Genomic DNA, 6,030 nt, shown 5'->3' with positions numbered 1-6,030 from the left:
ATTGTACTATAAAATGTTGTGTTTTTTATTTGTATATTTTTACCCCTCCGTGTACTCTGTTCTGGGTTTTTCCAGCTGAAGTCTAGGCAGACATTGTAGAATGCTGCTGAGTGGGAGAAAAGGCTTTGACCATATGGAACTTCGAAACCCAAGTTCTACATTGTCAACTCAAGATAATGTGCCATTTTTAAAAATAAGCTCTAGGTAGAGCTACAATTATAAAAAAAAAAATTGTCATAAATGCTAAACACTGTGTAGAACCTGCAACAGGAAATTCCTGGGCTGCGTGCTAATTAAGTTTACCTCTTCAAAAAAAAGTGATTTTTTTTTTTTCTGAAGCTTGCAGATCGTTGGTGCAATCTCAGTCTCCAGCAGACTCTCAGAATAGCTGTCTGCTCATACCTCATACAGGTAAGCAGATGGCTGAGAGCAGTCCATGCACTACCAGAGCACTCACCATCGCTCTGATAGCTCATTGAAACTACAAGCCGTCAGCCAATGCGGCCGGGTGGGTGAAGCAGACAGATGCCTATGGATAGAATAGGTTTAATCACTGTACTTTGCTCAAGTTAATGCAACTCTTGCTAAAACCATAAGCTAAAATAAAGTGTTCCTTCATAGAAGATCTTAGTTACCTCTCTCCTGCCTTGTGCCATTGCTGTAAAGATGAAGATAAATCGCCAGCTAAATAAACTAAGGGAATCAGCACTTCCTGAAGTGTCGTATTTCTTGGTCCCCACTGTACTCTGGTTCATTCCGCTGTTCCCCAGTTCCACTACTGTCCTTAAGACCCCTTTCACACTGGAGACGTTTTTCAGGCACTACAGTGCTAAAAATAGTGCCTGCAGGTGCCTGACAAAGCCTCGGCTGCAAACCCAGTGTGAAAGACCGAGTGCTTTCACACTGGTGCACTATGCTGACAGGGCGTCACAAAAAGTCCTGCCAGCAGCTTCTTTGCAGTGGTGGAGGAGTGGTGTATTCACCCCACCCCATGCCCATTTAAAGCAATAGGGCAGCCCGCCATACCGCCGGTAAAGTACCACTGTAGCGGTCTTTTGCAGGGGGATGTAACCCTATTTTTAAAAATAGCGCCACTTTACTGCCGATGCCTGGGGAGGCTCAGTGTGAAAGGGGTCTGAGTGGCTGGTGGGAAGAATCGCCGTGTGTGGGCATGGGCCAAGAAATGGACACTGCTGGCAGTTTCTAATAATTTTTCAGTGGGTGATTGCTCAGCAGTCAGTGGCACAGATGGCAGAAAGGATGAGTATCTAAGGGCATCTTTGCAGGAAACCCTTTATTCAGGCTTAAAGTTTAATGACAGTCACTTTAAGCATGTTATTTTAAAAGTGTAAATTGGGTTGTGGGTACAGTCTCTATATTGAACTTCACCCATCAGCCCATAGACGTTAATGTTATGTTAAGTTAGTGGGCCTCCACAGTGGTCTATATTGGGCACCTGTGCCCAGTTTTTGGAGTCCTCTCATACAGAAACTTCACATCCTTCGGTTATGTTACCTGAAATAGATTTGATGCTGAAAAGTCTTTTTGAAGCTTTGTAATCTGCTCTGATTGTTTGGTATACCACACAGGTGATTTTCTAGTCCTACGGGGGGGTGGCTTTTGGGGGAGAATAGCTGAGCTCAAAACGTTTTCTATGTAGTCTGCAGACACACTAGTGGTTTCAGAGCCCAAGGAAAAGGTTAGGGTATCCCTTGTAGACAATCCAGGTCTAAGTGCTTAAATATTCCAGCACTGACAGAGTATGATTTTATTTGTGTCATATCAGGCAGCGGTTAGATCCACAATCGGTCAGAAAGCAGTGAGCAAAGCAGTAATCATGATGGCTGCAAAATTAAGTTTAAAATGTTTATCCTAAATACATATAACCCGCCAGCAGCAGTTATTTAGTCTTGTCATTCTAACAGCCTTTTTTTTTTGGATACACATTGGGGGTTATTTACTAAAGGCAAATCCACTTTGCACTACAAGTGCAAAGTGAACTTGAAATGCAATGCAAGTGCACTTGGAAGTGCAGTCACTGTAGATCCGAGGGGGACATGCAAGGAAAAAAAAAACAGCATTTTAGCTTGCACATGATTAGATGATAAAATCAGCAGAGCTTCCACTCATTTCAGATCTGCCCCTTAGATTTAGTGCGACTGCACTTCCAAGTGCACTTGCAGTGCAAAGTGGATTTGCCTTTCGTAAATAACCCCCATTGTTTGCTTGGGTCTTAGAATATCTGCTCACCTGCCTTAAGGTCCTTAGGAATAATGTGTTAACAACTAAACTCTCTCTCCTCCTTGCTTCATACACTTTTATGCATATGTTACATATCCTTTTGTCTGATTTTCATATAATGTTATATAACTTGAATCTAAATTCCAGGATGTGTTTTACTATATGCATCCTAGAATTCTCCACTCAGCAGCTTAGTGCTTTTCTTTTAGGTTCTTGCAGTCTAAAGACATTAAAAATGTACTGTTCATGGAACTAGATTAGCCCCAGCTCCCACCAACTCAGAATCAGTCTGTGGGAGAAGTTAAACGGCACCTGCAAAACATGATGCTGTTCTGGGATTAAATCTCCCAGGAGGCATTGGTGCTTTCTTGGTTGTGGGGGCAAGATGGATGTCATTCCTTTTCAGTGGTTGATGTTGGGCAAGTTCCATAGACCTTTACACTGAAAGTATTGGAGCTCGCACATCAAACATGATTACTGCACCCCCTGTAGTCCTGAGAACCAGGGGGTGTGACAATGACAACTTTGCTGCTGAGGATTGGATGAGCTAAGGTGTCACACGGCCTGGAAGTTAGGTGGTGACTTTTTAAATGCAAGGGGAAGAGGAAATATGACAATTAACTGTATTTTCAAAATTAAGCCACCTGCAGATTATTCCTACATTGCTGCCACCATTCTGAATGTGGCACATTAGAGAAGCTGATAGTAAAATTGCAATACCGCCAATCTGTATTGAGGGCTACAGGTATTCGTAGATGACTTTTATCATTTACATAGAAACTTCCCATTGTAAAAGAACAGTTTCAATTGATTGGTTTAAACTGCATTTGTTTTGTTTTTTTTGTTTATTTGCTAAATTTCCCCCAGAACTGCACATCATCTGTACAACCATTTTTAAATTACTATATGGCCTTTGCATACAAACCATTACGGGTTCAATGCCCATCTGACTGCTCAAGTCACAACTACGGGCATCACGCATGCAACTGAATTAAGATTTGTTCTGATTTTCCTTCCCTTATACCAAACACAGCGCAATACAAGGATCCTAGTCTGGTTTTGTATATATGCAGTGTACAGTGTGTATGTAGTAGCAGAAGGATTATACTATTTCAAAAAGCTTTACCTTGCTTCAAGTTAGTCTGTGTTTATGTATTTGTATATATTCCCCCAACACGCTGGACTTACTGCTGCACCAATTTTAAAGAAACCGATCACTTGTACACAGTGGCCTCTGAATATAAAGATGTACAGCTGACAGTCCTACCTACTCAGGCCAAGTACAAAGCTGTATTTCATATCTGTGAACACAGCCTATACTGTAGCCCTGGTCAGATTATTGGTCCCTCTGATGGAGAGCCAGATGAAGTATTGAATATTCAAAACATACCAGATCTCCCCCCTAAATTCTATAAGTTCACAGAGGAAGCAATCGCCATTGGTTTCTACAGGTTGTATTTATCAGTTTGTCTCCAAAATGAATCAATGCTTAACATAGTAAACAGTCAGATGTTCGCTTCTATTTTCTCACTGCACAGTGAAAGAATGAAAGGGAGTTTCTAGATGCTAGGGTCAGCATGGCTTTTCCAAATCTCAAAGTGGTCCAATTTGAACTGTCTTCACCCAGAGACTAATTACTGCTCTTTGTGCTTCATGAGCATGGAAGATAAACCTGTGTACAAATGGATCTTTTCACTAAAACCGTCCCCCTTGCTTCACTTCACTGTTTTTTGCGGCAAGTCCCACTCTTTTTTTTAGGGCGCTGCAGATGAAAATAGGTGTTGCGATATATATATATATTAGCAGAGAGAGAGACAGATCTGCATTTAGGATGAATAGGACCTGTCAGAATGGTTGCCTGTTACAGCAGAGGTTTTCCTTCAGAGCTGGTGGTTGGCAGACACAGAAAACAAGTGCTTGTTCCAGGGCAGGGTAGGTTTGCTCTGCCTGCATACTAGCAGTGCTTTGTGGTAGGGGCAGCCTCTAACATTGGATGGAAACCACACCTGTACCAGAAACCCTCTTTACAGGTGCCCTTTAAAGTTGAACCTCCTCCATAAAAAGTAACTATACTGGCCCTATATATGAAATGTGTGTGATGGGAGGATGCTGATAGATTGCTAGGGGGAGCATCAAATTCCTCTCCAACTGTGACTCTAAGCTGGAGCAATATTCAGTCTCAGGGATGGCTCTGATCGTCTTGTTCACGAAATGCCTCCTTCGGAAGTGAGTAAAGCTCTGTAAGATCAAAAGAGACGCATTGCAGCAACATCTATCTTTCCTCAGCTTGGCATAAATGGTTAATGGGTTCCTCTATGCCAGGGTCAGCAGAATGTCATACATACCCATTTATGTACAGTAGAGGCTGGTAACTAAAACCAGCCTGCAGTAACCCGCAGTCTTGTCATGTCAACTAGAGATCTTGAAGGTGGTGAGGTAATAGATATCAAGTGTTTTATATTTTTTTAAAAAGATATTACGAGAGATCTTTTTAAGTGACCCAGAAAAGAAAAAAATCCTCCTGGCTTTCATCCAGCTTGGTGTCAGAGTTGAACACCACTCATTTTCCCCATTACTGGCCCTACATACCTCGTTTTCCCAGTTGAACTTAATTTTTCTCCCTTCTTAAAACTATGTGATTGTACTAGCTCTTATCATCTGGAAGAATTCTCATTTAAATAAAAAAATGTAAAAAATCAAAATAAAGCAAAATATGCTTTTCTCAAAAAAAAATCACTTGTGTGTTTTGTTTACCCGGATAAAAATAATGGTGTGGGGTTTTCATGTTTAAAGATGTGCATGTCATGCAGAAATTATTTTATGGAGCTTTTGGCTGATGGAACTTATCTAGCAGCTAATTGGATCAGATGTGTTGCAAAGGAGCATGCTGACAAGGATACCTCAACAGTTAGCTGCTGCTCCTTCACTATCCAATCATAGGCTGCAGAGAAAAGACTTCCAGGATGTATCGCTTAATTGTAGCAGAGGAATGTCAGGTCACCAAAGTGCTTGTGTAATTCTCACGACTGGCTGAACAGAAATACGATTCCTCTGGCAGGTTAAAATGCTCCTGTCAACTGCGTGATTGAAATTCAGCATTTGGATATTCTATAGTTTTACATGGCAATAATTCCACTATGGTGGAGGTTTATTACTTGCTGTAGCTATAAATAAGATCAGTGGGTGGATTTGGAGACAGATTTTGAAAATGCAGAAGAGATCTGTTTTTTTTTTTTGTTTTGTTTTTAAATAGATTTAACAATCGATCCCTAGTGCCCAATATCTGGTCCCAACCGCCAGTATTTTTCCTGCTGTGGTGCTTACTCTGATTTGATGCCTGGTCTGGAACAGTGTGAGAATAATAATCCTAGACTTTTCCTGTAGCCCTGTATCATGTGACATGTGATGAAGGAAAAGCCTGGGAGCACCTCCCCTTGCTTGGCTCAGGGTATCGCTTGTTTAAGTTCTTTCTGTAGCTCCATGTATTCACAATGAGAACTTTTGCACTGCACCATGTTACATGCTCTCAGGGCAGGTATTTAATGCGAGAATTTCCATCTGCATGACAGTAATGAAGGAATTTTGCCATGGCATGAAAAGGGGCCTGGAAGATATTTAGGAAAGTAGGGATGATGAACAGTATTTAATGCTTGTGTGACTGCAGCAAGTTTCTTTCTGGTCTATTGAGAGACACAGGAGGATATTCAACTTCTGATTGGACACTGTCAAACTCTAGTCCAGCCCAAAATAATCCCTCCTACTACTAGCACCAAATGGATCATGTAATCT

At 41.4% G+C, this 6,030-nt stretch overlaps 1 protein-coding gene across 1 annotated transcript in view; it reads left to right on the top strand.

The window, feature by feature from the left end:
• PRRC2B (proline rich coiled-coil 2B) overlaps positions 1-4,974 on the top strand; it is a gene marked incomplete in the record, with an annotated part of 197,601 nt that extends 192,627 nt beyond the window's left edge. The window contains 1 exon segment of the mRNA XM_077477969.1: positions 1-4,974.
• Between the last annotated feature and the right edge of the window lie 1,056 nt (positions 4,975-6,030).

Source organism: Lithobates pipiens, unplaced genomic scaffold (assembly GCF_037356315.1).
Source record: "Lithobates pipiens isolate NorthernLeopardFrog02 unplaced genomic scaffold, aLitPip1_a1.2 Scaffold_1, whole genome shotgun sequence".
NCBI lineage: Eukaryota > Metazoa > Chordata > Amphibia > Anura > Ranidae > Lithobates > Lithobates pipiens.
This window is presented reverse-complemented; position numbering and strand designations above follow the sequence as displayed.